The following is a 10,748-nucleotide window of genomic DNA, read 5'->3' as shown; positions in this document are numbered from 1 at the left end:
GATCAAGTAAAATTCTCACCTTGTCAAAGATGCCTCCTCAATGCTATGGACAATTGGATATGTATTTGGGATTCTGGCCACCATTTACAGCATTGTTTCAAGGGAAAAAATGTATCCTGAAGTAGTTTTCAAGACTGTTAGAGTCAACCCTTAGAACTTGGGCTAAGTCAGAGACTGTGAAGTAGGCATGCCATAGCTCTGTTCTCACCAGCAGTAGCATTTGTATCCAGATCCACGTAGGTATCTGCAAAATATTTATGGTCTTAGAATGGAGTCTCAGTTACATGTTTGGTACTTTGTCCAAAAGACAATATTTGGAAGTGGATTCTATAGCACCAGGCAGCTGATGAAGGAAGGAGATATTTTCTCATCTAATTTTCACAAATGGTTTCTGGAACCTCACCTTCAAACCCCTTGACAAACACAGTTCTGCCTGCACTCTCAGAGGACCTGAAAAAAAAAATCATGCAATTAACCCCATATGTTCAGCTTTGGAGAGCACCTGGGTAACAGCTCCTAGCCAGAGCTTAGTATGCCAGGCACTCTCTGATGAGGGGTCTGACCATTTTCTTTTCCTAGGAATTGAATAAGTCGGTGATCCATCTGTCTATCAAGTGTCTGAAGTCAGCAGAACCCCTGATAGTTAGTGCCCAAGCCTTCTTTTTACCCTCTGTCCCATTGCAAAGCAACTAACCCCATCCTGGGATAGCTGTGAGCTGTGGCTGCAGCTTTGCTGTGTCTGGTCTTCTGGGGGATGAATGGCTGGTGGCTCTGTCCCAGGGTGAAGCTTGTGCTGGGGGCGGGTCACAGGGTGCTGAGGAGAGAGAAACCCCCTGTGTGTATAGTGGAGTTCCATTGATTTCCACCTCATCCATCACTCCAGTGCGCCTGCCACTGGCTGCAACGTGAAAGTGTACCCTGCTCAGGTGCGAGGGGACAGTGTTGTGAAAAATTCATCTCTCGGGTTATGCATTGGACCCCTGCTTGCTGATCCACTCCTGCACTCCTCACCCCACACGTTTATCGGCAGGAATATCAAGGTATCAGGTTTTAAAGAGGTGGAAGTCAGAGAGCAAAATTATTAACCTCCATGTCAATTCTAATTAATGCAGCAAGCCACCTGGATATTTAGGGACTGGAAATGAAATCAATTTGAGTTTTCAAATTTAATTTACATACAGCTGGTATGATAAATCAGTAACACATTGCTAGGTAATTCACTTCTCTGTAGTTCAGGGGAAGGATTTCTGTCCTCATTGCTATCTGGGTATTTTACAAATCCTGACATTAATCCAGAGCTTTGGCCTTCCAAGGAAGGGCATGCTGGTTGTAACAGCTTTGAAAAATTTAACTTCTGCTGCAGCTTGGCCACAAAGAGAAAATGTCATTTCTATATTTTTTTAATTGCCATTTTAGTTTAATTTATGATTTCCCATTCCCATCCCCACCCCCACCCCTACCACCAGTGAAAAGAAAAAGCTAAATTTCTAGTTTGGTTTGAGTGAATGTCTGACCTGATCATTTAGACGGGGTCTTCGAGGGATGCTCAGTCTTTTTAGGAAAAAATGGTTTCACTCTTAGATTACCTGCACCCTGTGACTGCTTCTTTTCATAAAATGGCATCTAGAGTATGGAGACAACTGGTTTGGAAGGGAGTGAGGGCTGTGGCTCCTGGACTTCATGTGGAGGGGAGGAGTGTCCTCTCGTGTGGGGACCGTGGCTTCAGGTCCATGTCTCTTTGTACTGGTTCCTGCCCCAAGACCGTGGCTGGTGTCACTTGGGCCTGGTCAGGGGCTTCTCCTCTGGCTGACCTCCAGACCCTATGGCCACTGCCCATCCCAGCAGGCCCCTGGCTCTCACCATCAGTGCCCAGCAGTCAGAAGGTGGCTTTGGCAAAGTGAAACCTCAGAGCCTCCCTCTGTCCCTCCTGCTGCCTTGCCAACTCGATGCGGCCTGGCTCTAGGCTGGTGTAAGGCAGTCAGAGAGAGTTCTTTTTGCAGAAGTCCATGCAGGGAGCAGAGGCTGTGCCTCCTCCTACTCTCTTAGGTTCACTTATTCCATGCCAAACACAGACAGGGGACATGGGGACATGCCTCGAAGAGCCTTGCTCTCCTCTCTTCAGCTCTTCCACCATCCTTCAGGCTGGAAAACGATGGGTCTTTCTTTTACCCTCCTGTGTAATAGTGTCCTTCTTCTACAGGAGTGGCAAACATTCTGGCCTTCCTGCCCTGGTGGAGAGTGCATATATTCTAAGTGGCAGTGGTATTTTTATGCATTAGTGTCATCTAGCCTTGGTCCTTAATGATCTAAAGCAGGGTGGGTGTGTCTTGAGGGAGTGAAGGTAGAAGTGGGAAAAACTGTTTTCAGGACAATACCCTGGCTTCAGGGTGAATGCTTTGCTGTTTAAGCCAGTTTCTGAATGCAGTAAATTGAAAATTACTCTTGCTGTTCTTTCTGCATTCTTTTGGTAAAAATCCTCCTTTTCTAACAGATGGGAGTTTCTGGGTGCCTTTAGCAATCTGGGGTGATGGCGACATACTCAGAAATCCAGAAGAAAAACACATGAACAATTCTCAATACAATTTTACCTTCATTAAATCAATAATGTGTGAGGCTTTGCCACACGTTCTCTGTCCAGACACACCTGGCTGTAGTTCACAGGATGTGATCCCTTAGTCAACAACTTATTTTTTATTTTTTTTTTAAGATGGAGTTTCACTCTTGTTGCCCAGGCTGGAGTGCAATGGCGCGATCTCAGCTCGCTGCAACCTCCGCCTCCTGGGTTCAAGCGATTCTCCTGCCTCAAGTAGCTGGGATTACAGGCATGCACCACCACACCCGGCTAATTTTTGCATTTTTAGTAGAGATGGGGTTTCACCATGTTGGCCAGGCTGGATGGTCTAGAACTCCTGACCTCGAGTGATCCACCTACCTCGGCCTCCCAAAGTGCCGTGATTACAGGCATGAGTCACTGGGCCTGGCCTAGTCAACTTTTAAGAAGTGACAGTAGCAACTTGCGCGTGTGCGTGTGTATTTGTGTGTGTGTGTGTGTCTGAGGGAGAGGGAGAAAGAGAGGGAATGGAGTGTGTTAGATTATGGGCTGAGTAGTGTGGAGAAGGATATCAAAGGTGTGAAAAATTTGGGATTAAACCTGTAGCTTGAACCCAAAAATTAGAATGTTTGAAGGCCACAAATTAGTGAGTGCAACTAATATAGCCCCAACTTACTACAGGATTTCTGAGGGACCACAGAACAAAGAAGTGATTATAATTAGACATTTTTAACCAGAAAAGACTTCCTAAAAGAGGTGATTTTGGGATTAGACTTGCAGGCAAGATTATTTGTACCTATACAAATCAAAAGGAACAGGAGCAGATGGATTAGCTGACAGGAGCTGAGGCTGGCTGTGAAGGAAATAGGGTTGGCGAGATAGGAGGGGACCACCGTGAGTAACGGGCATGGTTTTGTGGGACTGGTTTTTGCTTAGAAATCAAGAGATGCTCTAAGCTGTTACTGGTGAGCTATGTGACCTGGTAAGCCCCCTGGCCTCAGGTTCCTCATTGGTTAGAAGAGGGATGAGGAGGTCTCTCAGGCCCCTTCCAGTTGCAGCCAGCTCTGATTCAATGGCAAGAGGAATCCTGGTCAAGGTTTTGAGAGTGGAGGGGTGTGGTGAAAATGACATGGACATGGGATTCTTCCAGCCATGCTATAGTATAAATTGGAGCCCAGGAGAGCAGAGGCACAGGCATGAAATGATGCAGGGATAATGTCCTGGGGGTGAATAGTGGCCTCCAAAATGATATGTATAAGTTCTAATCCTTGGAACCGATGAATGGTACTTTAAATGGCAAAAGGGGACTTTGCAGATATGATTAAGTTAAGGGTTCTGAGATGAAGAGATTATCCTCGATTATCTGGGTTGGCCCTAAATGCCATCACAAGTATCCCTCTAAAAGACAGACAGAAGGAGTTTTGAGACAGACAAGGGGGAGACAGTGTGGTCACAGAGATTGGAGTGAGGTGGCCACAAGCTAAGGGATGCCTGGAGCCCCCAGAAGCTGGAAGAGGCAAGGAAGGAGGCTAGTGCCTCCCGAGGGAGTGTGACCCTGCTGATACCTTGATTTTGAACTTTCCATCCCCAGAACTGTGAGGAAATAAATTTCTGTTATCTGAAGTGCCCGGTTTGTGGTAATTTGTTACAGCAGTCACAAGAAATTAATACAATTATAGCTGAAATAGGGAAAGAAAGTGAAGGTTTATGAGATACTGGTCTTTCTCTCAGTTACCTTCTCAGGGAGCAACTGTGGGAGAGAAGGAAAGCAATTAAAAATGGCTCTAACATGAGCCATGAGACTGTGGTGTTCCTAAGAATGCATATTTTTGACAGGGATTGCTTTGTAGACATATTCTCCTTTCATCACCTATGTGGCACATCTTTTTGTCTCCAATTTTAAAAGTAAATAATGTGTCTCAAAGTCACACACACATATGGAGGAAAACAGTCATAGAATTAAAAAGCTTAGGATGAAAAACTTCAGTTCCCTCCCCTCCCCTTCCAGCCTCCAGTTTCACTTCAGAGACAGTGGCTTTCATCTCTGGGACTTGTTTTTCTTGGCATTTACCTTCATCTATGATGATTTCTTGATTTATCAATCTTAGACCATGTCTATTAATTTCCTCTTCTGACCATTATAGATTTCCTTCTCTTCTGACCTCTCCTCTGTTGGCTTCCCCTCCCTCCAGCCTTCAGTATAGTTTAGGTGATGGAATGTTACCTTCGATGTTTGGATCAAGTCACCATGATGTAGTAGCCTTTCAAAGGAAATGACTGAACACTGGATAGTTGATTCTGAAGCCCATAAAAAGACAGAATAAAAAGGACAGAAAGTTGAGAGTGTGAAGATGATATGGTTTGTCTCTGTGTCCCCACCCAAATCTCATGTTGAATTGTGATCTTCAGTGTTGGAGGAGGGGCCTCGTGAGAGGTGATTTGATCATGGAAGTGAATTTCCCCCTTGCTGTTCTCATGGTAGTTGAGTTCTCATGAGATCTGGTTGTTTAAAGTATGTAGCACCTCCCCCTTCACTCTTTCTTTCCTGTCACCATGTGAATATGTGCCTGCTTCCCCTTCGCCTTCTGCCATAATTGTAAGTTTCCTAAGTCCTTCCCAGCCATGCTTCTGGGCAGCCTGCAGAATTGTGAGTTGATTAAACCTCTTTTCTTCATAAATTACCCAGTCTCAGGTAGTTCTTTATAGCTGTGTGAGAATGGACTAATACAGAGAACATCTTGTGAGGAGATTTGCTTCAGGGAAAGCTGTGCTGAGTCCCTGTCAGGGCTGTCTACCCGTCACTTCAAGCCTGTGAGGGTTTCTGCCAGGATTACAAGGAAGGCATACCCTTCAATGAGGACCTGTTGTGACTTCCCCAGGATATCGGAAGGGTGAGAAACAGGCTCACTGCTTTGGTGGTAGAGGCAGGAGGACTGCTTCTGTTTGGGAGGGGCCTGCCCCCTTGGAGTCTGCCAGGAACAAAGACAAACAGTGTCATCTCGCCGGTCATGGGAGCAGCTGTCTGAAGGGCCCAGTAGGGAGGTCTCCGAAGAACATATGAAAACACCATTGAGAAAGAGGAGGAACCTTCAGAAAATCATCCCATCAAGTGTGAACTTTCTGCATTTTTTTTCCCCTGTCCTTTTTCCCATTTGCAAAGAGGAGGAGGTGAGTGAAAGGTGTGGCTGAACACACCTCCCACCTGAGTGTAAAGTGGCCGTCGTCAACTGGCCCTACCTGAGGAAAGAGAGAATATTCAGCTCTAAATTAGTTTTGGAGACTTGATTGTTATTAATACATAGGAATGGGCATTCTAATGATTAAATCGAGGCTCTGTCTCCTGAAATAATGACTCTAGGACTAAAGCGGGAAAATCTTGGGACCTACCAGGGTTTTAATCTAGCCAAAAGGTGAACATTTCCTCATTGAATACATTTTTCAAACTTAAAAAAAATCAAAACTTTTATTTCAAGATAATCATAGATTTCCATGCAATTGTAAGAAATCATATAGGGAGACCCTGTGTGTTTCCCCAAGAGTAATATCTTGCAAAATGATGGCATGTTATCACTACCAGGATGTCCACATCAATACAGTCAAGATGCAGAACACTCCATTAACACAAGGGTCCCTCCTGCTGACCTTTTTAACCATAGCCCCCCACCTCCCTCCTTAACCATTGGCAACCACTAATCTCCTCTCCATTTCTATAATGTTGCCTTCTTAATAATTCTATATAAATGGAAGTATATGTATGGTATATAATTTTGGAGGATTAACCTTTTTCTTTCTACTCAGCCTAATTCTGGAGATTCATCCAAGTTGTTGTGTGTATTAATAGTTTTTTGTATGTTTGTTTGTTTGTTTGTTTGAGACAGAGTCTCCTTTTGTCACCCAGTGGTGTGCAGTGACATGATCATGGCTGACTGCAGCCTTGATCTCCTGGGCTCAAGCAATCCTCCAACCTCAGCCTCCGGGTAGTTGGACTTACAGGCACATACCACCATGCCTGCTAAATTTTGGTTTTTGTAGTAGTCGGGGTTTCTTACGTTGCCCAGGCTGGTCTCGAACTCCTGGGCTCAAGCAATCCTCCTGCCTTGGCTTGCCAAAGTGCTGGGATTACAGGCATGAGCCACAGTAGCTGGTCCATTTTCTTTTTTATTATTCAGTAGTATTCCATGGTATGGATAAGCCAGTTTGTTTAACCATTCACCCATTTAAGGACTGGGCTATTTCCTTTTTTTTTTTTTTTTTTGCTATTATGAGTAAAGCAGCTGTGAATGTTTGTGTTCATGTTTTTGTGTGAGCTCATCTACATTTCTCTGGGAATAAATGCCCAGGGGGCGTGTAATGGCTAAGAGGTATAATAGTTGTAAGTTTATTTTTTTAAGATGCTGCCAAGCTTTTCCCAGAGTGGCTGTACCATTTTACACTTGCATCAACAATATACCAGTGATCCAGTTTCTCTATGAATGTATTTTAAAGGCATCATCGGAGATAAAAATAAAGTTACAGATGACATCCCCTAGGTGGTACCACTCTGGCCTCTGTAAATAGCAAGTTTGATCTGCCTGACCCATTCAAAAGTGGCAGGGTCTGCAGAGCTGGGAGCGGGCCTGGCTTGGTCTCTGGGCAGTGGTGCAGTACCGGGAACTGTCCAGAGAGGCACCCTAAGGCTTGACAACCGCTTACTGAGAGGCCTTTTAGTTAGCCCTGTCAGGGCTCTTCCACATTCATTGGTCAGGGCTATGGCAGCGTCCTTGGATTGGAGCTACTTTTCCCGTTACGGAAACAACAATCTTTTTCATCAGAGCACAGTAGTTACTATTAAAAGCTGCAGTCGCATGGCAGGCTGGAAGTGGCGATTTAGAGAAACTTTTGTCTTCCCACTTCCCAGAGTGGTGCCAGATGGAGGGGTTTTGCTGGGACTGGAGAGGGAAGAGTGGGGCTAGGATCAAAGCCAGAAAGGGGAATGCTTCCTAAAGAAAGCCGCATGCAGAGGCCAGTGTAACTCCTCAGTTGCAGAGGGGGCTGTGGTGCCTTCTCTCAGAGCTCAGAGGCTACTAAAAGCTCAGCTCTGAGTCTGAAAGGCTTATATGATCCGGCTCTGGAGCTAAATGCCTCCAGAAATCCCAGCTCGATCACTTACTGCCTGTGTAGCGACAGTCAAGTTATTTTAACCTCTTTAAGTCTCAGATGTCTGATCCATAATATAAGGATATGAATAGCACCTCTTGGGTTTATTATGAGGACTATATGGGACAATATTTATATAAAGTCCATAGGACAGTCATTTCAACTTGACTGCACATTAGAATTACCCAGAGATCTTTAAGGAACACTGATGACTGGGTCCCATTGCCAGATTCTGGGATCATTACAACTGTCCTGGCGTGTGAGTTCTAAAAACTCCTTAAGTGGGCCAGGCGCGGTGGTTCACGCCTGTAATCCCAGCACTTTGGGAAGCTGAGGCGGTTGGATTACCTGAGGTTGGGAGTTCGAGACCAGCCTGACCAACATGGAGAAACCCCATCTCTACTAAAAATACAAAAATTAGCTGGGCGTGGTGGAGCATGCCTGTAATCCTAGCTATGCGGGAGGCTGAGACAGGAAAATTGCTTGAACTCGGGAGGCAGAGGTTGTGGTGAGCCGAGATCATGCCATTGCACTTTAGCCTGGGCAACAAGAGCAAAACTCCATCTAAATAAATAAATAAATAAATAAAAACTCCTTAAATGATGTGCTATGTTTAATTGCCCCCACTGTGATCTCCCCCACCAAGTTCATGTCCTTTCTGGAACTTCAGAATGTGGTTTTATTTGGAAATAGATTCATTGTGGGTGTAGTTAGTTAAGATGAGGTCTTATTGGAATAGGGTGGGCCTTTAATCCGATAGGACCGGTGTCCCTATTAGGAGAGGAGAAGAGACACAAAACAGACAGGTACAGAGACAAAACAATGTGAAGAGACACAAGGAGAATGCTGTGCAACAGAGGAGGCAAAGATTGGAACGATGCATCTATAAGCCAAGGAATGCCAGAAATGACCAACAACTCCCAGGAGCTAGGAGAGAGGCAGGGAATGAGCTTTCCTGCAGAACCTTTCAGAAGGACACCTTGATTTTGGACTTCAGGCCTCCAGAGCTGTGAGAAAATACATTTCTCTTGTTTTTAGCCACCCAGTTCCTGGTATTTTGTGACAGCAGCCCTAGAAAGCTAGTGTGGATTATCATAACATACAGCCAACGTTGTCAGTCACAGCCATAGATGGTAGAATGTGGCAGAACATGGCTCAGAGAGCATCAGCTATTTTCATTATCTCAAAGAAGATAGCTTTAGCCATATTTAAGTGTCTACTGAGTCTCAGAAAAGCATATTGGATAGTAGTTGGTGCTGTTTGAGAGGAAAGAGTCCTAAGGAGCCCTGTTCTCTGAGGATGGGCCACCCTAGTCAATCACGGGGAAGCAGTAGGTGTGATCACTGTCACGGGAATCCAGCCCATTCATAATAGTCTGAGAAAGCAGGTGCTCCATGTCAGTCTGGGTCTCAGAAGTTTGGGACACGCTGCATTCCATATTCCCTCTGTATTAGTCCGTTCTCATGCTGCTATGAAGAAATATCCAAGACTAGGTAATTTATAAAGGAAAGAGGTTTAATTGACTCACAGTTCTGCATGGCTAGGAAGGCCTCAGGAAACTTACAATCATGGTGGAAGGCTCCTCTTCACAAGGTGGCAGGGAAGACAATGACTGCCGAGCAAAGGAGGAAGCCCCTTATAAAACCATCAGATCTCATGAGAACTCACTCACTATCATGAGAACAGCATTGGGAAAACTGCCACCATGGTTCAGTTATCTCTACCTGGTCCCACCCTTGATACCTGGGGATTATTACAATTCAAGGTGAGATTTGGGTGGGGTCACAGAGCCAAACCATATCACCCTTCTTTGAAGAAAACAGCATACGTTAGCATGTTTAAGGTTCTCCTGGAGTAAAGAAACCCCTTTGATTTTACTTATACCAGAATTTCCCAAGCCAGTCTGACTATGTCAAGCTCAACTTTTTCCATAACATGTATTATCCCAGCAGAACCAGTGCTCTGGAACCTGAATTAGGAAATCCTGACTAAAGTCACACCACCACAGGTGGGTACACACCTATCCAGAGGGAAAACTTAAAGGAAAAGGCTGGGCACGGTGGGTCACACCTGTAATCCCAGCACTTTGGGAGGCTGAGGCGGGTGGATCACTTGAGGTCAAGAGTTCAAGACCAGCCTGGCCAACATGGCGAAATCCTGTCTCTACTAAAGAATACAAAAATTAGCCGGGCGTGGTAGCATGCACCTGTAATCCCAGCTACTCAGGAGGCTGGGGCAGGAGAATTGCTTGAACCCGGGAGGCGGAGGTTGCAGTGAACTGAGATCATGCCACTGCACTCCAGCCTGGGCAACAGAGATAGATGCTATCTAAACAACAACAACAAAAACAACAACAACAAAAACAACAACAACGAAAGACCAAAAAACCAAAAAACAAAACCTTAAAGGAAAGTGATTCCCTTGTTTTGTCATCAGGAGGAGCTCAGCATGGGCAGCACTGAGAGATTTGGAAACTCAAAGATGTTTTCCAGTTGAACAGCACAGAGCAGGTTGCACATGGAAGTTAGCTATGTACACTGCATAGATTCTCTAGAATAAAAAAAAAAGCTTCCTGGACATGAAAATGTTCTGGGTCAAGTTTTAGAGCAGGGATGCCAGTGTCCATTGAGTTTGTCACCCTTGAATGCACTGGACAAATGCAAGCTTGGTGGTGAAGGGTGGTTTTTAAAGAGCAGCATTGTTTGGTCTTCAGAAGTTTGAGGGAAGATGTAACAGCTGTTGGAGGGTGTAGGGGGTCATAACAGCTGTTCTTCCTCTTCATGGAGAGTGGAATGAGAGAAAATGAAGCAGAGAAGTCTTATGAGCTGTGAGAGAGCATTTCCCAATAATTCACAAAACTTTAGAGTGATAGAGTCAGAACTCAAAGCCAAGTCTCAGATTCTGAATCCTGTGTTTTTTTCACACCAAGGAATGCTGCGTAGAGGGTGAATCTGAGTTTATAGACTCACTTATGCAAAGAATGAAACTGTCTTTCTCTATAACGTAACAACTGTTTCAGACCTCCATTGTGACAGAGTGGCAGAAACGTAATTTTAGTCAA

Source organism: Pan troglodytes, chromosome 7 (assembly GCF_028858775.2).
Source record: "Pan troglodytes isolate AG18354 chromosome 7, NHGRI_mPanTro3-v2.0_pri, whole genome shotgun sequence".
In the NCBI taxonomy this organism is placed as follows: domain Eukaryota; kingdom Metazoa; phylum Chordata; class Mammalia; order Primates; family Hominidae; genus Pan; species Pan troglodytes.
Note: the sequence above shows the minus strand (reverse complement) of the source record.